The 23,077-nt window shown below is 45.7% G+C and overlaps 3 long non-coding RNA genes across 3 annotated transcripts in view; 2 read left to right on the plus strand and 1 right to left on the minus strand.

Annotated features, from left to right (window-relative positions):
- LOC144754931 (uncharacterized) overlaps positions 1 to 23,077 on the plus strand; it is a 216,266-nt gene that overhangs the window by 58,832 nt on the left and 134,357 nt on the right. The window lies entirely within an intron of this gene.
- LOC144754932 (uncharacterized) overlaps positions 1 to 23,077 on the minus strand; it is a 151,806-nt gene that overhangs the window by 6,416 nt on the left and 122,313 nt on the right. The gene's annotated exons all lie outside the window — the stretch shown is intronic.
- On the plus strand, positions 1,379 to 10,466 carry LOC144754929 (uncharacterized). The gene is made up of 3 exons (XR_013594796.1): positions 1,379 to 1,536; positions 5,945 to 6,031; positions 10,218 to 10,466. It is a non-coding gene; the product is annotated as an uncharacterized LOC144754929 (long non-coding RNA).

The following is a 23,077-nucleotide window of genomic DNA, read 5'->3' on the forward strand; positions in this document are numbered from 1 at the left end:
AGGGTTCAGGGTGGTTGGGACGGGGAGAAGCTGCGGTGTCTGGCCGTAGAGGCACAGGTTTTCATCTGCTAACAAACGCGAACCGTGTTCATCACCTAAGTCTCCAGTCATTGTTGGAAGGTGATTATAACATATTTGGATACAATCCTGTTTGGGAAACTCCTGCCTTGGACTTGGATGGAATGGTGGGGGCAGAGGCTTGATCCATGGACTTTCTCCTTTGCAGATGTCTGCCACCATTGTTGGAGGGCATGCCATATGATGGTAGGGGCCTGGTACAGAGGTTCCCTAATACTGGTGACAGATTTGGCGGCAGGCCACAGAAACATGAGCTTCCTCTTTTTCCTGGAGATGGAGGGTGTGTCTGGTGGAGACAAATTGCTTCTCTGGTGATCTTTGCCTGCAGTGAAAAAGGTAAGGTTGGGTGGGTGCCAGTCCTAATGAGGAGTAAGAGTTGGAAGGTAGATTTTGTCAGGTTAGGACGTTAACTGATATGCTTGCTATCCTCTCCATTGACCAGATAGTTGATGGACTGACTAGTGCAGATGTAGCACTAGCAAAGCTTGTTTTCACATACTGCTGATCGCTATTACCAACATAGCCTAGAAGCATGCTCCACATAGAAGATGCTATTTTTCATGCTCTGTTTATTGTCCTGAAGTGTGTCTCATCCTTGATGTTGAGGCCACCTTCATGTGTAGAGTTGGGAGAGGCCATCTCAGAACAGGTTGTCTTGGGCCAGCTTGGTGAACAAAGATGAACGGAGGGAAGATAGGACTGGGAAAACCATAAGGAAAAGTAAACTAATGTGGAAAGGAACAGCAATCTCAGAGGAGACTACTGCCCAAGCGCTCATGGGAAAATATTACCACATAGCTAAGTGGAGAAATACTTTTAGTTGAGAGGAAATACCACAGCCAACTGGCACGTGAGAATGTCATTTACAGTTCTGCTCCCATAGCTAAACAATGCATTCTACGGGCTTCACAGGTTAGTCTGCGAGTTGTGTTGAACTAAAGGAATTTCACACTCAAAGAGGAAGTAAAGGAAGATTAGTGAGATTAGAGGGAAAATAAGTAACACTCTCCTAGATATGCTTGGTATGCAAATTCTGAAGAGTCCTCAGCCCAATGGTATGTCTCCAAATGATTAACATATACCAGTTATGATTTATCAGCAAGCCTTTTAAAGGCACACCTCAAAAAATTGGAACTGTTCTGCATATGTATGAAATATATTGCGAGATTAGAGAACCCAGCAATTAAACATGATCTTCCTCTGGAGATATGATAAAAATGATGGGTGTGAAAATATGACTGCTAATGATACTCAACAGGCGGAAGGGGCGGGTTACCTGTGTATATAAGTCTCATCTTCGATTAGGCCGGGCACATCTCGAAGTGACTCTTCCAATTTTTTCCTTGTGGCTGAGTTTCACGCTGGTGCAAGAGACGACCATGTCTGCCAAGGGAGGATACAGGGAAACTCAGAAGGGACAGTGCCAAGATACTAAAGTCGTGGAGAAATGCCAAGATCGTAAGTAATTAGTTCTTACTTAAAGAAATAATATAAAAGGGCAGATTAAATGGGAGGAAGATCGAAACATGAGCTAGCTACTAGCCCAACCTAACTTTTCCAACTTTTCAAATGATGAACTAGTGATCCTATATGTTCCGCGATTACATCAATTTGCTAATTGCCATCTTATGTGATCCACTTGACATTGCATAAAAATGGTGATAAAATGTGAGACATGATATGGGGTGTGCTTGTAATATACACTCTCTAAAGAAATGATAAGGTCGTACTTTTTTCACTGTAACAACTGCAAAACCTTAGGTAAATTCTGTAAAGAACTTGCATACTTGATGTGACTGATGGTCTTTTTTCCTGTCATTGTTCAAAATTTCCATTTAGTAGATTTACTAGGATCATGCTATAATTATAATATCAATTTATCAAGCAATCACGGCTATTGGGTGCTTGCAACCCTTTCTTTCAACAAAGCACTCAAAATGCTTCATATGCGCAACTAACATTTAAAAATCAGAGGATAACATAGTTTTAAAAACGTTACAGGAGACTGATTAAGTATGAGGGCAATGTTTTAGGTATTCCAAAATTACCATTCAGGTGGAATTGTAACTAGCTGGGCACTACCCATGTCTCTCATACTTTGAAAAAGTTTCCAGTTAAGCTGAGGCAAAAAGAGGAATTGATTTATTTCTCAAGACCAGGAACTACCTTCTCAAACCTAAAAATCATTGGGGCATATTTGCAAGCCCCTAAAGCCACTGGAGCATCACTTTTTCTGACACTCCGGTTGGTTTCTCCATAGCCCATATTTACAAGGTGGCATTAAGCCACTTAACTTGGCTTAACATCACCTTGTAAATATACCCCTGTCCGCAGCAGTCCGCTGCAGTAAAGGGGCGGGCAATGTGTGTTGCAGTGGGTGTTCCACTGCAACACCCATTGCTTTTTGAGGTTGTCCCATATTTTCAAGGATGGGGCAGCGATAAAAACTAAAGCCAGGTAAAACCTGATCTTAGGGTGTTTATACGAGTAAACATTAATAATTTCTCCTCGTATTTTGCTCTATCTATGTGTGATGCAGTCTGCAGCGGACATAGAAACAGCACATTTCCTTTAAATATTGTTTATGTATAGAAACGTGTCCCTTCCTGCACAGAAACAATTTCCCCTGCAGTGCAGGCACCCTTGCAATATGGCGCAAGGGTGCCTGCGTTGGCCCTCTGCATTTTTTTTTAGCACCAGCGCTAGGAGAAAGGCAGGGGTGCTTCGTAGTTTTGAAAATACAGCACATCCCTGCATTTTGAAAATGTGGGAGCGTAGCACGCCACATTTGGTTTTACACAGCGCTTCGACATTTTCTTGTACATATCCCCCATTGTCTTTTTTTTGTGGTTATTTATTATCAATGCTTGAAGCATAGGATCAAAGACCATATCAAATGTCAATTCAAAATGTAACAAATATGCTTCTATAAAAAGAAATACTAAGATCCTCACTTCAGTCTCACCATATAAGTCACCATACAACTCTCTTTAATTTATGATTACATGGCAATCCCTCTACTTTGGCTATTTTTTAAATTTGTGTCAGAGTGTTGGGGTTTCCAGATCCCCAATCATCATGTTCAGTTCAATAAAACTAATTATTTACTTCCTTCTGCTGTACTTTTAACAGTGTGTGTCACTATTATAATCTCAATTTGCCCCACCAAAACTAAATTGGGCAAAATGTGCAGAAAGATAGAGGAAGTGATTGTACTCTCACATATCAATCAATGTTTTTGATGCTATATGATACGTATGTGTGATTAATAGACCACGATCTGTGGACAGAATGTTTATTTATTTCATTACAATAAACACAAGGTTAACTTACAGAGATTAAAAGTAGCATTAGGAAGCTTGACATAAAAAATATAGGAGACTCTGGTGTGTTCAGTAAGACTAGTGAAGTCTGTGTTTGATATTTTTTAAACTGTCAGAATCAACAACGAAGTTACCTGCTGATCTAATAGGCAGCATATGGAGAACTAGTAGTAATCAAGGCAAAGCTAAAGATTTGTGATCAAAGCCATGGTCAATGGGATACTACGGGGCGCCTTTCCGTATCACGGTAAAACATTAGAGTTGTAGGCTTACTGTTCAACTGCCAAAGCAGAGAATTTCTGAAACCCCACTGCCTCTTTAAGTCGTTTAAGACTGGAACGGAGTCCATATTATATGGAAAGCTCGCCTAACAAGTGATTGACATTTTACCAACTTTTCATGCTTTTCAACCACACTAGCCTTTTAGGAGTCTCAGAGATTTCCCAGTTTGGTACCATTACTAGCTTTCAAACTCTTACTAGCCCTCAAGCTCACAACCTGTAGTTGATCAAAATCATTTTCACAATTTTGAATTCTGAAATATCTGCATACAACAGGAGTGAAAGATACACTGGAATTAGGAGCAGGACCCGGAAATAATGGGGCCTCCACCTGCTTCACAATGAAGCTTTATTTTCAGTAAAAATGTCCTATATTGACCTACTTAGTGTAGCCCAGCCAACACCTGCCATCAAAACCAGCAATAACGTTATTAAATGTTTTGCTAAAGTGAATTGTGGGAACAGTTATCTTAACCGATTTATATTTTTTCATTCAAATGTTGTCATCCCTTACAAAGAGGTCATGATGGTTCCTCTTACTGGAGAAATGAGAGCAAAATCATGAGGAGACCTTCTGGGTTCTCTAAAACGTTGACTCTTTCAGCAGTAGCGCTTCCGGTTGGAACCTGTTCCACAGCCAAACTGATGACAACAGAAAATCTGTTCTTACTGGTTCTATGTCCCAGTCACACCCCAACATAAAATATGTAAATACTAATGTTGCAGGGATGAAAATGAATTGTATGAATTAAACATAAAGCGGAATGGAATTTGGGGATTTATAAACAGTCGGTGCAGGTGTAAACTGTGCATGTATGTGCGTAAATGCATTAAACTGACATCCATAGCTGAAATACTCATGTTTTCATCACAGTTTATGTGTTCATGTGTTCGTTTGACCATTTCAGGACGGGCAACACGTTTTTCAAATACCTTTTTTGTTTTTAATTTCTATTGAAGTCACTGATGCTTTCAAACTTTTCGATATTTTCTTCACCTTTTTTGCTTTTCAGGCACGAGTCAAACATACATACAAGAAAAATGCATGTAAATCACTCTGCAGAGTGTAGTCGAACTCCTTTCAGATTTATTATTACTTTGAAAAATGCCCCCCTTTATTAGATCCTTATATTGAGTAAAATTACTTTTGTTCACCTGACGATATTTAGTCAATTGTTTTCCAAACCACTTTATTCATTGTGTACCATAGAGGGTATACTATTTCTATATCACATGCTTTATATCACATGACAACAATATCCATCCACTACATTAAGCTAACCATCACATCGCAAAGTAAGTTAGATCAAAAGTACAACATAGTAACTATATACTTTGGGCCAGATGTACAAACCTAAATTGCATGCGCAAACAAGTTAGCGACCCGTTTGTGCATTAAAAAAGAATAGGGTCATGTACAATTCCTAACTATTGAGTCACAATTTATTTGCAACTCGCTAATTAGGAATTGCGACTCGCTATTAGGAAGGGGCGTTTCAAGGGCATCCCATTCCTAATAGCGACTCTCTACCCCATGTATGAATGTTTTGCAACCGCAATTGCGGACGCAAAACACTTGCAATTTACCCCCCTCTTTAAGAGGATGGTAATGCATTGACAAATGGGAAGGGTTGCCCAGGGGACACCTTCCCCTTTACTAAGGCAGGGGAAAATATTTTTTAGGGGCAGGCAATAGTCCCAGGGACCACTACCTGCCCTTAAAAAATGAAACAAAAAAGTTTCATTTTCTTTTTTTAAATGCATCCCGTTTTGGCATGCATTTAAAAAGAAAAAAAAACTGCTTTATTTAAAAGCAGTCCCAGACATAGAGGTATGCTGAGCCCAGCAGGCCACCATCCCTGGGAGGGCCAGCCATTCCCAATGAGGCTGCAAATTGCAAGTGCCTCATGAATATTCATTAGGCATGCAATTTGTGACCTCATTGGGAAATCGCAAACAGTGTCTAAGACACTGTTGTACATGGCGGATCGCAATCGAGCGCAATTTGTGAGTCGAAAATTGTCATGGTCGTACATCTGGCCCCAAGTGATATAGCAGATGCGATATTTTTGCAGGCCGATATTATGGACTTGATGTAGACAACCAAGCAGGGGTGTGAATGGGCTTGTAAAGCAGGCCCCTGTGTGACTCAGTACCCTTTGTCTGATGTGAGAGGGCTAGGTTTGTCAATATAGATCAGATGTACACTCTACCGTATGTTATATATGAGTTGGTAATATGCACCCTTGTCTTCCTTTTCAGCATGTGCCCCAGTGGTGCGGTGCCAGGAACCAGCCCCTCAATGTGAGCCTCAGTGTAAGCCCCAGTGTGAGCCCCAGTGTGAGCCAGGTAAGTTTCATTTCAGGAAGATGACCACAGCGCTGACCATACCCAATGAAGAAACCTAATACCTCAAAACATTGTTATTTAGCACTAGGTATCTGCTTTCATAATGTTAGTTATTTTTTTATCGGTGGTTCTGTTATGTATAAGGATCTCTTTTCATTCATTCATTCATAAAGCTTTATTCGACTTTTACAATCATGAAAGCAATGTGCAAATCAGAGAATACAGCAAAATCACAATTTAAAAATAATGTATTGAAATATAAAAATTACGCACATCCCCATGGGTAAAAATACAAGCGATCTCTTTTCAGTTTCCAAAAGCATAAGATGGCGGCAAGACCAATTCCAAACGTATGCTAAAGATTAAAGTTGTAAGATGGACCCTGTCAAGTCCGACTAAAGCAGTATCTGTAGTTTTAGCGACATCACTGTAGATCTGGAGCACTCTAGACATAAGTAGATTGGTCTTCCAGCGAGAAATAAAAGCTACCTACTGGTGGCCCACACCCTTGCAGCAAGGGGACTGTTGTGGTTGGAAAGGTGCAGTCACTTCCTGTGTGACGTCAGTGCAGGAGTCCATTGAAAGGGCCTCTTCCTGTGACGTGACCGATGGCTGGTAATGGAGGCTTGTCCCAGCAACGAGCTGTTCCTTCAGAGTCTACGCCTTTTTCACAACACGTGGGTCCAGCTTCGGTCCTAAGAATTCCCAGGGACTGGTTCTTGACCTCACTCCACAGTATGGAAGGGTGATGAGCGTAGGGAGAATTTCCTAGTAGGATCCACCAGCTCTTGGTCTTCCCTAAAAGAGCAGATGTAGGTGTCACAGTTCTGTCGTCCAGGATGGAATTCGGTGGGTGATCCGGTCTGGCTCTTTCCAGTATTAGAATGGACTTCACTTAACAACTTCAGAGCATGGCGTCTAGCCCCTTGACAAAGCTGAGCCAAGAACATCAAGCCTCAGGTTTATTAATACTTAAGGCAGGCACTAGCATGACGCAAAGATGTGACTGCACCTTTCTATCCCTTACATGAGGTGTTTTGTGCTGGAAAGGTGCATTTTTTATTGGGCAAAAACTACTTTGTGTGGTTTTGTGCCAAGTAGATGTTACTGGGTCAGATCAACATAAGTACTCATAGGTTTTGATGGAAAGGTCAGTCTACTGAAATAACCATACTGGGCATTGTGTCAAAAACGAATGTCTACCTCACGCAGGTGCAAATAAGGAGAAATGTGTTCATTTCTCAAAAAAGGTGCATTGCATGTGTGCTGCAGTGCACAGCACTTATCCATTGTGTGAGTACTGTCTGAGTTTGTCTATGCCAGAGTCATTTTAAAGCATCAGCAAATGGGCACTGTCCCAGGGTCGCCGCCTTTCAGGAGTCCCCTGATAGAGACAGCCCTGTTCTGCAGTGAGTCTAGCCCTGATGGCCTTGACAAATTGTTTTAAATACCGTTTTCCTTTAATTTATTTCCAATGTGGGTGATCTGTGGGAGTCCATCACAGACATTTTTCAGAGAAATGGTGTGTTGATATTTCTACAAAATCCATACATTTTTTTTCTATTAGAGCAAAACAGGACCTCACATATGAAAAATGGGAGGGGTCACAGATATTATTTGCAATAATATTAGTGAGCTGCTACTGTTAAAGTATTGAAAACCCACATCACTCTCCCTAAATACTAGATGGAAACACATTCAGAATATACACTGTTAGTGACCTAGCCGAAGATGACTGGAAAGAGCTGATATTTGATCATAAATTCAAAGTTGTTCCGAGCAGGGGCCCCCAAAATATATTTGGACCTAGACCCCCAAAATCCTTAAAATGTCCCTCGTCCAGGCATAGGAATTTATACAGGATTTTTTTGTCTTCAGAACAGATCATTTGCTGGACAGTGCACACTCACCTATGCCCCTTGCGAGGCTGTGCATCGATCAAGGCAGCCTCATCTGAGCCTAGCATAAGGGATGACACAAGCAGCAGACTGTTCTTTATAAATATGGCACTGCCCTGTGTTTTCCCTCTTGTACAATGTGGCATAGCACATTTGGATGCTGCTCTGCTGTGCATAAAAAAATGTGAATCTGAGTCTAAGGGCCATATGTATCAAGCCAAATTGAGTTCGCAAACGCCGAAATTCGCAGAATTTCGGCGTTTGCGAATGCAATTTGGACAAATGGTATGCATCAAGGAAATCTACTTGAAAAATAAGGAATCGCAAAATATGCGATTCCTTATCTTGCGATTGCATTTAAGGAATCGCAAATTTTGCGATTCCTTAAATGCAATGTAAGAAGCTAAAAAAAATAGCAAATTGGCCTTAAGGAATCGCAAATTACCACCAACTTCTAGTTGGTGGTAAGTTGCGAATTCCTTTCAAAATGCATATTGTTTCATTTTTTAAAGTGCCATGTGACACACATACATGCCCTTAGGGCATGTATGTGCGCCACATGTGCACCCATGCAGATTTCAGGGGCGCAACAGGGTGTCCTTTGGACACCCCTGCACCCTTGAAAAAATTCTCAATTTGCGATTAGCAAATTGCGAATCGCACATTTCCCCTTCATTCCTATGGGCCTCCTGGCCCATAGAAATTAATGGGAAATTATTCCTTAATTGCGATTAGCAATTTGCTAATCGCAATTAAGGAATTTTAAGAAATCGCTAAAAGGAAGCGAATTTCTACATACATACCATTTTGCGATTTCTAATTAGCGATTCCTTAAAAATCGCTATTTAGGAATCGCAAAATGGAATGTTGATACATATGGCCCTAAATTCCCTATTTGCTCTAATTCAGAGCCCAGTCCCAATAGATATAGGGAAAATCACTTTGGAAAAAATATCTTTAAAACATTGTTACACACATCTTATATTTGGCAAAAACTATAAAGCCTAGCCTTTTGTGAATAATTTGTCCATATCACGCATTTTCTAAAATGACTTGGCCCCAGGGTATTCTGATTTTTAATCAGTTTCTACTCCACATGTTGATATGTTGTGTGTGGCTCTAATTTAGAGCCATTCTCATGAACACTAGTTTTGAAACTTGGTTCTTCACTGCTCTGACATCAGAGCAACAGGACAGTGGGTCCCAAAACTGGGACTCTGGTGGGCGTTAGTCTGCTGTATCTCCTGGATCTCTGAAGACCCATGATAGGTAGACAATCAAGGTAGAATTATGTGCATTAACAACTGTGATTCCAGTGCTGACCAATGATGACAGGGTAGGCAGGCTAAACTAAGCGGACCTGTGAGTACACGTGGTCAGCCTGGATGAAGGAGTCCGGTGGTTCGAACCAAGCAACTGCGTCTAGTGAAACAGATTCAAAGTTCAAAGCATGTGGGCAGAGAGGGTAAACAGACACCATAAGGATAAAAAGCTCCAGTAGGGGGAAGAAGTCTTTGGTTGGCAGAAATTTGATAGAAGGTTATCAAATGACATTGAAACCCCTCGCTGGCTCACCTTTTGTAGCCTTCTGGTGCTTTTGATGCTGCTGTTGAGATTTGCTACTCAAGGTTGGCCTGCGAGCTGGGTTGATTTTGTGAAGATAAGCATCACTACTGATTTGAGAGTTTTGACCCGAAATAAACACACCTCTCAGATATCCTGTTTGTATTCACCACCTTTTAATTATACAATGTAACTTAGAAGAGGTGCAGCTGTAGGTGATATCGTCAGTACTGGCTCAATGATACATAGAGCCTCTTGAGAGGATGGAGAAGGAACTCTCCAATATTCAGTATCCTCAAAATAACACACATGATTAGATGGGGATGCCATGTTTGACTATAGTAACCCTATTGCCCACAAAACATTACAATTTGGCAACTCAAAGTGTCAGCTTAGTGATCCAGCAATCAATGTTGAAAGATGATGCCCAAGATGTGACGAGAGCACCATTTCTGCACAGCATTTCATGGATGAGGCTGGGGTTAGCAGTCTTCTATAATAGCACAGGTCCATGATCCTGAGTGTTCAAATTGTAATGTTCTGTGGAACACCATAGTGAATATAATGCCCATTTATCTTCTTCCTTTGAAGAAAAAAATACTCCCCCCCCCACTCATATAGGTGTCAGAAAATCATTTTCTTCTATTTCTTGCTCCGAAACCAAAATTATGCACATGGGTATGTCATAAAAATCACTCATTAATGTTTACTTTCTTCTTCAACAGCCCCATGTGCTCCAGTTTGCCAGGACCAGCAGTCAGCAAAAGGTGGCAGGAAGTACTGACCTGAGAATACAAGCACCACCTCCCATGTTATGCGTCTACCTTCCACTCCCTATGATTAAGAAGTAAAACCGGAAATGAAAATGGATTCTAAATGCACTGCAAGCCTTCACATTACATTATGTACAATGATGTATACAGAATAATGCCATTTGAATAAGATGCAGTGAAATATAAAATTATGAATAGTTATTTTGTCTGTCATGGTCTCTTATAAATAATCTGATCACTCATTTAGTACAATGTGAAACTTGAATGCTAAAAGTAATAACAATGGGTATCTCAGGGTCATGTGCAAGCTGAGCCAGTGAACTTTGCATCAATAGCAGAATTCTCTAGTATGCCACCAAGGGCATAGTAGTCCTGAAGAAGAGACCTGGGCCAGAGGAACAATAACACTTTGAGGCATATAATTTAGTCCCACCCCCCAGAGAAGTCTGTGTGCCTTATTGGGAGTTTGGTAAAACTGTAGAGGCCTTCTCTTATGAGAAACACCATCGCCCTATCACCCCCTGTATTCTATCAATAAATACCTGCAGGAAGTGAGAATGGGGAAAGTATGGATAAATATCAGTTAAGCATTCTAAGAACAGTGCTTTTGATTCATGGCATGTGTGGTGAAACCGTGACCTACACTGGGCAGCTGGCCCACTACATGACAAGGTCCTTGGATTCTGAAATATGGCTGGAGTTGTGTGAATCACAACTTGGATTTGTGTAAGGTCCACCCAACTTCTCAAAAATACATTACGTAGCAACTGAATTGTGTAAGATTCATCCTATCAAATGGGATTTTGTAAAGTTCATTCAACTTCTCATACACACATTACATTGCAACAGAATTGTGTAAGGTTTATACAATTCCAATTGAATTTTATATGCTCCATGCAACTTCTCATACCAACATTGAAGTGCAACAGGGACATTAAAGTCCATAAGCTTTGTGGATTCTGAATGTTGAAGATGGCGATCGTATCTCAGGAACATCCATTCATCCTTCCTAATAAAATCAACGAAGTAGAGGAAAGTAGCTCTAACAGACGTCTAGCAGTATTGCCATCTAATAACCATGGAGGAACCACAGATGGTTTTCTTAACTGCTTGACAGTAGTTGTTTTGCAGCACTTCACACAGAGTTTGTTGAAATACTGCTGCAGGGCTGCCTGTAGCACAGTCTTTCAGAGGCCGAAGATGTGATGCCATTATTTACGTATGCAGTGACTTTGCTCAGGTTGGAGGGCTGCTCATCAGGGAATGAAGTTAGCAGAAGAGGATGCGTTTTCTGGCCTAATGGTTAGCTCAACAGGGAAACAATACCAGAGTAGCATGTTAAACAGCTTCACTACAACCACCTGCCCAAGACGCTGTCTCAGAATTCCCACTTTGTTAGAGGTGGACCACAAAGTGATTTTGATTACACTTTTGAAAGGGATGCAGCAATCTGTGAATTCGTTGATGGTGTGAAACATACATCATATCCTATGAGAACACAGGGAAAGAATAATGAATTTGAACTCTGTAACATTTGTGCTTCTGTTAGAAGGATACAAAGTGTGTGTGTGTGTGTGTGTCTGATATTGCCACCATTATATACAAACAACCCCCCTTAATTCTGGAACTGGGGTTGGCACGCCACCTTTTGTATTAGGAGGAAAGGCATTGAGAAGCATGGGGCTAGTATGGAAACATTAAAAGATGAACTTTGGTGGTATTCACGTAAATTCAGAATCGGCATTCGGAATGATATCAAATTGAGAATTTGGAGCACTTTGGATTGAGTCTCCTAGCAATCATGAAGGTCTTTGCATATGGGCTGATCCTTCACCTCCTTAGAGAGGCAGCCTTATGGAAGCCGCACTGCCTGTTGAGGTGCTGTAATTGCATATAAAAGAATGGCCTATGAATAGTAATACACAAACTGTACCAGAATAAAAAAAAATGGAAAAGGTTAAAACAGCCTTTGAGGTTATTGTTCCTAAAGCAGCACAGTGCTGGAGATTACAGAATTAAAGAATTAAAGCGTACAAGAGAGAACTTGTAGGACTGGGTATGGCAAAGACCGGACACCCAGAGTTGGAGCAGGCAGGTCAGGCAATCTAAGAATAGAGAATGTGATGAACAGGAGAGCAAATAATGGAGTGTTACTTATTGATGCTCTTTTTAAATACACCTTGTGTGGAGATGGAATCCTTTGGACTGAAAAGTGAAGGCCATAGAGGATTGGTGATAAGAGGAGGAAAAATAGCCATTGTTTGTCAGCAATTAGAGCTTGACTAGAATTTAAGAGCAGACCCAGAACATGCTTTATGGAACCATCCAACAATATTAAAGTGTCCAACCAAATTCACCAGTGTCATAGGATGGGTTCATACGAGTGTGAATTCAAATGTAGGTGCATTAAGAGAAATTTTAATATCCATATGAAATGCTTCCAAATACTGTTAACATAGATTAGAACAGAGGAATGTTGGGAGCTCCATTGGAGACAATGGAGTGCTCCCTGCTTCTACGAGCCGGTAAAGGCCCGCAGAGCAACATTCCAATGTTTTACAAAGGCTTCTCGGAGCTCGAGGGAATTTAAATCCCCTCGAGCTTTGAGAAGCCTTTGTTTTATTTGTTAGAACATTCTGCCCTCTAGTGACAGAATGTTCTAATAGCCTCATTGCCCTTCATAGCAGGGCTATCCTGGCTATTAAAGTTCCGCTCCCTTGTTAAAGTCCCTCACCTTCGGCTCGGGCCTTTAACGCAGGAGCGGGCCTTTAATAGCCGGTATAGCCCGCTACGGCAGGCTATATTAGAATATTGGAATGTTGGAAGCCCCATTGAAGTGCTCCCTGCATCTACGGGCCGATAAAGGCCTGCAGAGCAACATTCCAATGTTTTACAAAGGCCTCTCGGAGCTCGAGGGGTTCGAGAAGCCTTTGTTTTATTTGTTAGAACATTCTGCCCTCTAGTGGAAGAATGTTCTAATAGTCTTATAGCCCTTCATAGCAGGGCTATACCGGCTAGTAAAGTCCTGCTCCCTTGTTAAAGTCCCGAGCCGAATGTAGCGGGCTATACCGGCTATTAAAGGTCTGTGTTAAAGGCTCGAGCCAAAGGCGAGGGACTTTAACAAGGGAATGGGACTATAATAGCTGGTATAGCCCTGCTATGAAGGGGTATAAGACCATTAGAACATTCTGCCACTAGAGGGCAGAATGCTCTAACAAACAAAACAAAGGCATCTCGAAGCTCGAGGGGATTTAAATCCCCTCGAGCTCCGAGAGGCCTTTGTAAAAGATTGGACTGTTGCTCTGCAGGCCTTTACCGGCCCGTAGAAGCAGGTAGCACTCCATTGTCTTCAATGGAGCTCCCAACATTCCACTGTTCTAATATGTATTAGATAATGCAATTATTCAAGACCTTTGCATGACTCATTAAAGCAGAAAAGAAGTGAGGGGTACATAGTGTGAATATTAACTCAGGAGCTTCTTCTTCCAACTCCTTGATTCTGCCAGGAAATCTATGCTAGCGAAAATAAAATTAAAATAAATCGAGAATGGCAATGTAATTATGTGCTGCATGTTTACTATGCATTCACTATTGTCTTTTTACAACTTGTAGGAACCCAGTAAATAAACATTGTTGAGCTAGATTGCTAACTTTATCTTTTACCCTGAATATGTTCTATCCATTTGTTTACATCTTGCAAGGTTACAGTTACAATACTGACTTAACAGAATGATTTTGGTCTGACAGTCCGTCATTATTTTTTATTGCAAAACTGAATATTTTGTTTTTTTAATGAATATGTAGAAAACCAAACTGCAATAAGGAACTTCTAGATTTTAACATATCTGAATACTTGTTCTTGCTATGTATTTGCATGGTTTATATGATTGAAAGTCTTCTATATGGTTTATATTACAATAGAGGATTCAGAGGGTCCATTTGCCAAGATGTGGTAGATGTATAATCAGCCGTATTCAGAGTAATACTGACATCAGTGTGCTCTTAATGCAAATCTTGACAATTTTGCTGCACATGCCCAACTCTAAATAGCGCCAGAGTAACCGCAAATAGAACCAGTTTTGATTATGGCCATTTGCATGGATCGCCTGTCCTTGCCCACAATTAATTTGATGGACCTTTGATTTACTCACTGTATGCCATCTCCAACCTATCCATGCATTATCTGCAAGCAGGGTTCTCCCAGTGCCTAAATTTGAGCCGCTGGTTGCCAACAGGAGCCATCAGCACTCAGTTTTGTGTACCAGTACTTATTTTTATTATTTAAACATTTCTGGAGGGCAAGAGAGAAAAAGACACAAAGGGGAAAGTTGGTAAAAAAAGCCAAACAACTCGTCACAAAGGGAGAAAACACTGGCAGCCGAAGATGGTGGACGTGTGCTAGGCTAGCTCATTCAGCCTGCACAATCATCCTTAATTTATCCTTTCCTCCGGCTCCGCTTTGTGCAATTGTTTGCCTGGAATGCGGACTGGTGGGGGCTGATGGACACCATCTTAGACGGTGGCGGTTGGTGTGCGGCGCCGATCGAGTGTGGAGCTCTGAGGCATCGGCCGGGCCGAGGGAAGTCACCCGCAGCAACCGATCACACGGTGAGGGGGTCAGGAGGGGGAAGGGGCCTCTCGGTGTTGGTGGTGAGAGACGGGGCCCTCCCCCTCCTCCATGCCCCGCAGTGGTGGTGGCACTGTCGGCAGCCTGAATTGGGCCATGGGGTATTGCGTGGGTAGCGCCCGGTGGCAGTGTCATACCGTGGTGTGTACTAAGAGAGACCTACAGGCTCTGGCTCTAGGGCTGCCCCGCATCAAGACCTGTTGTCCATGCCCTAAAGCAGCAGGAGATTTGAGAATAGTGGGGCTTTCTCCTGGCACCACCGTGCCCTCGCACCAGCGGCCATTTCGGGTTACGCAGGGGTAGCATAGTACCTGCGGGGTGCCGCTGTGATTGTCTCTGCACCCCTGGTTTGCCCCAGCACTACGTGGAGAGGCGGTGACTGCATCTTGGGGTCCCTGAGGGGATAGGAGGGGCCCACCTGCCTCTGGCATTGGCGCTTGAGTTGGGCTCATGAGTTCTTCTTGAGGCAAGGGCAGTGAGGGTCGGCCATTTCATCATATGTGCAGTTGGGTGTGATCACAAGAGTGCGGCGCCGGCTTCCTCCTTGAGGTCTGGTGAGACTCCGTGTTCGGCGGCCATATCGGGTCGTGGTGACTCTGGACTTGCAGTGCTTGGGCCTGCCCGTCAAGTCTCCTGGTGCTTCCATGCCGGAGGTCCTATGGTACGGCCCCAGAGGACACAATGACCCGCGATAAGCCAGATGGGGGTTCCGTTAAGCAAAGTACACTGGACAAATTCACGGGCCCGGGGACAGCCGTGGCGAAGCTGGTGGAGGGCCAAGGAGGGACTCCGGAGATATCGGACAATGCTGCGCTCATGGCTGCGATCACGCAATTTTGGGATGCCCTGGAGGCTAGGATCGGGGCAGTTGGGTCCGACATCATGCTTCTCCGCCAGGATCTGCCGAACGCAGTGGCCCGTATCACCGTGACCGAAACGCGGATTTCCGGGATGAAGGATACTGTTACATCTCTACGGAAAAAAGTAGCCACCCTCGAAACGACCCAGCGGACCATGGCGGCTTGTGTGGAGGACGCAGAGGGCCGGGCCCGGTGCAACAACCTTCGCTTTGTGGGCTGCGAGGGGGGAGATATGGAGCGGTTTCTTACCCAATGGCTGGAGGGTTTGCTCTCTCCGGAGTTCCTGTCTCGCTGCTTCATCATAGAGCGGGCTCATCATGCTCTCATGCAAAAACCACTGCCTGGGGCCCGCCCAAGGCTAGTCATCACAAGGCTACTAAACTACCATGATTGAGATGTTATCCTTAAACAAACTAGGGCCAAGGAACCATTGCTTTTTCATAACGCGTGCATTTTGATATTCCCGGACTACACAAAGCTAGTCCAACAACAGAGACAGTCCTTCCTGGCGGCCAAGGCACGACTCAGAGATCTTAAGCTTCCAAATGCCTTGCTGTACCCGGGCCGGGTGCGGGTGGTGTACCACTCCCGGACCCACTTCTCTGACACGCCAGAGGAGGTGAGACGGTGCGACTGTGTCCTCATTTACCGCCTAGGAAGGATTCTGATTCGTCGTCCGGCGAGGCTTCTCGTAAGCAGTCTCAATGAAACACTAAAGATTGTAGGGGGTCCAGACCCCATCGCCAGTCTTGCTCCTGCAGCGTTTCTGCATGGACCGGCTAGGCTTCCTGACAGTCCTCCTCGGGCACTTGAGCTGGAGGAGAATTCTAGACCCTTGATTACACAGATACTATTGATAGGATCGGAGGAGTTCATGTAAAGGCTGCTTCTCTGTTAGGGGTCCTGCAGAGGGGCTGCCAGCTGACTTTGGGCTGTACACTGGGGATCCAGTGGCTGAGGTGCGCCGGGACTCCCTGCTGGGGAGTAGGGTGGGGGGGGGTGTTGGGTTGTGTTGGGGTATGTTTTTGTTGTTTTTTCAAGTCGCACTACATTGCTACACTGCTAGATCGCTGGGCATGCCCACGTGCCTATCTCCGCACCTTCCCTCTTCTTAGATGTAGCCCATGGCTGGTTCACCTGAGCAGGCCTGGGTCTCCCCCAAAACCCTTAGAGTAGTAAGCTGGAATGTTAGAGGTGCCCTAGATAAGATTAAACAGGGATTAAATTCTTCAGTACACTAAGAGGGCCCACGTCGATATCCTCATGGTACTGGAAACACATCTTATGGGCTCGAAAGCACTTTGTTTACAGAGATATGGGTTTACCAAGGTTTTTCATGCAGGCTTTACACGGGGGTCGCAGGAGGTAGTGATATTGGTTCAACCCCGCGTCCTATATACACACACTAAGACGTGGGTGGATACTCAGGGGAGATATTTGTTTCTATGGGGCACAATCAGGGAGGAGCCGGTGGTGTTGGGATATGTCTATGCCCCCCCTCCATTGTCCTGGGTGTTGGTTGAGCAGCTTATGGCCATATGGGTGGATATGCCGGATGGCCTGGCCATGGTTGGAGGGGATTGGAATGATGTTCTAGATGTTGCCTTGGATCGCTGGAGACCCGGGGAGGGAGCATTGGTCCTTCAGAATATGAAACTCTCCGCTTTGGTTTCGGGGCTGGATTAGGTAGATCCCTGGCATCAGATGCATGGCCAGGCCCAGGGCTACACCTATCTTTCTGCTGTAAACAATTTCTTTTTTCACCTTGATTATTTGTTTGTCCCGCGTGCGTTAGTAGCTCGGGTGGTGGAGGCGGAGATTCTTCTGCGAGGCCTCTCGGATCACTCACCGATTACTATTGTTCTGCATTTGGGTTGGGCATGGAGGCCCTTACGCTGGCGTCTCTTGACGTGAAATTTACAGAAGGCGGATTATAGTGAGCGCCTTGGAAATGCACTAGATCAATACTTCACGATTAATGTGGGGTCGGTCTCTGACGCTGAACCGCTGTGGGAGGCGATGAAGCCCACACTGCGGGGGTTGATATCTCTTACTGTGCAACAGCTCGTAAGACTCAGAGGGAGGGTCTGAAACAGGCGGAGACCAATGTCGGTGATCTTGAACGTCGTAGTCGGAGCTGGGAGGGACATCATATATGACGGTAGTTAGTACAGGCGCAGCAAAACGATGCCGCCCTCCTTCTGGATGAGGCTCATCTTGCCTGGTTGGCTACCCGCAGCCGCATATATCAATGGGGAGATAAATCCGGTAAGATGCTCCATAGACTCTGTGAGGGGTTGTTTCATGCGCAGCCCCTCCCTAGGATAGTGGACTCGGATGGGCGGGCCCTCACTGATTCCCTAGATATAGCTGAAAGCTTCTCCTTGTATTTGAAGGACCTGTAAGCTCCTAAAGAATGTCTTGGTGTAGACAAGATTGGCCGGTTTTTGGACGATCTACCCCCGTGGGCTCTGCCGGACGACGTGAGTGTGGAGCTAGATCTCCCGCTTACGGAGGAGGAATTGGGTGCCGCCCTGGGCGACCTTAGATTGGGCAAGGCACTGGGGCCAAACCGGTTTCACTGTGAGTTTTTCAAGAAGTTCTTTTTGCAGTTAGGGCCCCACAAAGCAGCAAAAACCAGCCACCGTCCTGCAAATCCCAAGTGTCTGGAGGGAAAATGCACCATAAAAGCAGAGTAAATAAACGGTGAGATGACAACGTACGAGCACAACCCCACAGCTGTGATGCAGAACAAATTACCATTGTCCAAATCAGATAGGCATTACCCCACAAACAGGCACAATGTACATCGACATGCATTCAGTATGTAACCTGCATCAATGCGGAAACAAACATGGAACACACTGTGAAACTGCATCTCCTCTTCACATTGCAGAGGGACAAACAACACCCACTGCACAGCGACGTGCCATGTCCATGATCAAACAATAATCATCATCTTTACAATAATGAAAGCATGGACCAATGTAGGGGCAGTGACTCTCCCTTACGTACAGGTTGCCCATGTCATGGGACTTGAGTCACAGGGTGCATCCCTGGATCACGGTGGCACATATCAGAGCCCAAAAGTAGCCCTGTTGTCACTTGTAGGCCACAAATGACAGCCAAAATGGAACTAATTGGGACACACGTGACACGCCGAATAGTGGGATACGACTGTGACACACAGAACTGGCATTTCGAATACGTAACACCCTAAACAGCCATACTGCACAGAGGTGACACACCCATCATCCATCAACAAATTTCCAAATTGACAGCACAACCTGTCGCACCCACACTTGTCTGAGTGAAGTGCCTGTACAGAGGAGTGACAAGCACGCAGGGAATGTGTATTGGAATGCATTTATTTGCACATGCTGTGCCTGTGATCAGTCATCGTACTGTCCCAATATTGCTAAGGACCCTCACAATGTGACGTCAACCAGAGAAGAAATTGTCAATGAAGTAGTCCCTAAGGGCTATTCCTGCTGTGGCTGCAGTGGGGTGTGGTCCACATGCCTCATCTTCATCATCATTGTCCGGTGCATCTGGCACTCGTATCCATGGGCTTTGCTGCGTACACATATGTTGTGCAACAATCATCTTGCATGCGAGATCTGGGCTGTACAGGAGCCTTCCACCTGTGAGGTCCAGGCACCAAAAACATGACTTCAACACACCAAATGTGAGCTCCACGGTGCCCCTGGTGCGTTTGTGGGACAAATTGTACTGCCTTTGGGCCTGCGTGTTCGGGGCTCGGAGGGGTGTTATCATCCAACCGCAGAGTGCATATTCTTGGTCACCTGTGACAGTGCAGAGAGACATGAGCCAAGACTACGTACTGCATGATGTGTTGGCAGGCTCACTGGTTTATTGGTGTGTGATATGTGTGACTTAGTGATTCCTGTATGGCATGTACTGCGTGTTGCAAATGAGAGGCATCAATGTGTATTATATAGCCTCACTGCTGCACCTCCTTCCCCCCCGAGCACCTACACTAGTGTGCACAGCGTGATTGCATCACATGCACCCCAACGGCACACCATTGTCATGCCTGTATGTGCATGTCCACAAGCCTGACTACGACACGATGATGATGCTGCGCGGAATATGGATGGCCACGTGTGTGTAGGCCCAATGCAAGGACAGGGCTGACACAGATGCAGAGCACCAGGCTGGCCGAACTCAACATGCAGTTGAGGGTACATCTTCGGCTCACGTTGCGCCAATAGCGACACACACAACAGTTGGCATGTGTGATCCCTGACTCCGAGCGGGCATGCCCTCCCCATGTACCACTTCGGCTGAGCATGCACACCGGGTGCATGCCATATAGCAACATTGTCCATTGCAGGACAGGTGGCGCAGACACTACAACCGAGACACACGCATCAGCCACATCCTTGAAAATGCCTGCACTGAACCACACCCAGATCCACATGTGGATAAGCCACACCCCTACGCTGTACTGTTGTACGCCTGTCCACCCCGCTTACCTCACATGGAGGTATGACACAGTTACATTTCCAAGGTCTACACCACTGCCTGCAGTGACCTGGTTGAGCATACTGTGCACAGCACAATGTAATGTCGAATGGCCCAGGTCCCTCATGCATACATAATGACCACACAGACACACTGAGTGAGTTTGTGGAACTGGCTCTGGGCTCGTGTGCCGGCTCTATTTATTGCCTGGGTCACATCTCCAGTGACGCCTGTGCTGGATGGGTGTTGGGTAGTGTAAGCCACCACTCAGGGGTTGGTTGGTGCTGGCAAAAACCACAATAGTGAGCAGACAATCAGCAGTACAAGGTACAAACAGCAAGGGCCACTGACTTGATCAGCACAGTGGTATTGGCCCCGGATGCACAGCGGCTGGCAGAGGCACATCGCCACGGGACAGTGACTTGCGGTGCACTGAGGTAGGGCCATGCAAGCTGAGCCTGGACTCGTCAATGTCCAAGGGGAAAGTCACGGAGGGTTGCGGGGGAGAGTGGAAGGTGTCCTTCCAGGGCATGATGCAGAGGGCAGAAGCAAACAGAAACAGGCAAATGGCGGACTCCTCTCTTCAACCATGTCCCTATCAGCTACATTAAGATGAAGACAACCCCCACCCCATGGGCTCAGACGCCACTGACCTTCAACCAGAGTTTGCCCATGAATTTCAGGGCACTCACTCAGTGGCACTAGAGCTGGAAGGGGATGCAGTCTGCGATGAGGTCTGTACAATGACATGGACTCTGCCATAAAGATAGCAAGACAGCCACGTGTGGTAGGCCTGTGCTGCACAGAGTTAGTGGCACCAGTGCAGTTGTTGGCAGTGTCCCATCACCTCTGTAAAGGTGAGCCTTCTCCTCCTCCGGAATGAAGCGTGTCTTACTCTTACTCCCCTCCTTGCGTACTGTGACATGAACACTGCCATGAAGATATCAAGACTCCGTTCCAGAAGTGAGACCTACTTGTCTGCTGAGTGTGCCAGTGGAGTACGTCAACGAGAAAGGAGTTCTGCTGGCCTGTGTTGCGCAGGCCGTGATGGTCTGAGGAGGCTGCTAAGGTCGGGGGCCTCAGGCTTGGGACTGGCAGTGGCACCTGGTGGGCCCTCTTTGACATACACCGGTGTTGGCAGGTGAGCAGTGATGTCTGAAGGCACCGGGGTGGGCATGACTGCTTCAGGGACCAGCGTCCCGGGGTGCAGCAGGCGCACAGGATCCCAGGCACTAGAGCTCACGGCGTCGGCCTCGTGGCGAGGTGAGAGGTGAGAGGCGCCGCCATGGCAGGGACAATGGGCATTCTGAAAGAGGACCACACCCAGAGTTACATGCTTTTTGTTCACACACCTACGCTGGCCTGGCATATGCCGGGCCATCTCACTCTGCACAAGCTTCCATGGGGGGACGTAACAAGCTACATTTCCTTGCTCTTCCCCACTGTCTGGAGTGACATGGTTGCGTCCTTTGTCCACTACACTCCAAACACCAGCGGTGTGTGTCGACATGGATATGTCTGTGGTCTGCATACTGCAGTCTTTCTAGCACATCCACACCACACTTGGCATTGTGAACATTCTCATGCATGGGTCACTTTCCCCCTTCGCATATGCATGGTTCCCACCTCTCCCCACAATCTGCTATTGTGTGGCTGAGGTGCCATGCCGTTGATGGCTTGTGTACATGGCTAGCCCAGGTTCCCACAGTGAGTTGTGCTGTCGTGTCTGGCGTGTGGGCATGATGTTTGGCATGTTGTATGTGACTTTGTGACGTGTGCCTTTCCCAAGTTGTAGATTGTATGATTGTGTATTTGAGGTGTGTGGTGTGTTTATTTGGTACTTACCAACAAGCAGAGCATTTCCGTAGGCGCCATCCTGGAAGCGCTGGTTGATGAAGGACTGTCAGAAGATGTAGGAATCATGCACACTGCCTGGGTGGTTTGACATTTGTGAAGAGTCCCCGGTGGTCCACTAATGCCTGCACATTGAGGGAATGTGTGTGCTTTCTGTTGCGGTAATTGTGTGCAATGTCAGCAGGGGGCACAAGTATGACATGTGTGCAGTGAATTTCCCCAACACGTGCGGGAAGCCAGCTATGGCGTAGAAGCCTTGCTTGGTCTCCAGCTGTTCCTGCGCAGTGTGGGAGAAGTGTAGGTACCGGGGTACCAAGCTGATGATGGCATCCAGGACAGGTTTGAGGAATTTGATAGGGCTGGCTGTGAGACTCCTCTGACTCAGTCTGTTGTTGGTTGGAAGGTACCAGAAGCCAACTGATGCAGCACGCCCAGCAGCTTTGTCTGAGGTGGGATCTTGGTTGTTCGTTGTGTTGGTACCGTCAGCCTGTGGGCTGTGATGTTCAGGATGTGTAGGAAAGTTGTCCTTTTGAGCCTGTAGTGGGCAATGACATATTCTGGTGTTAAGTCTGTGAGGCTGGTGCATTTTCTGAAGGTCCGCGGTCTGTGTCTGCGCTGCCTCTGTGGTAGGGGGCGGGGGGTTGCGGGCCTGGGGGTGGTGTAGGTGGGTGTTGTGGGCCTGCTGGGGCTCCCAGCTGCATGATCAGTAGCTCCATGGCATCTGCTGCCCTTCCGGTGTGGCTCAGGGCTGGGCTCCCTTGTGTGGTGCTGGCTGCCGTCCGACTTTACACCAGGTCAGAGCAGGTGTTAATTTCCTGCTGCTAACGCCCCTTATTGCCTCTTTTGAGTTCTCATCGCCGATCTGGCTGGTTGTTGAGAATGTTGCGAAGTGGGGTTGTCACAGCTTTTTGCACGGGAACGCCTACTCTGCATCTCATTAGCGATAGTTGCCGGGGTCGTCGGTGGTGATGTATTTGCTGCTG

The sequence above is a fragment of the Lissotriton helveticus genome, chromosome 5_1, assembly GCF_964261635.1.
Source record: "Lissotriton helveticus chromosome 5_1, aLisHel1.1, whole genome shotgun sequence".
NCBI lineage: Eukaryota > Metazoa > Chordata > Amphibia > Caudata > Salamandridae > Lissotriton > Lissotriton helveticus.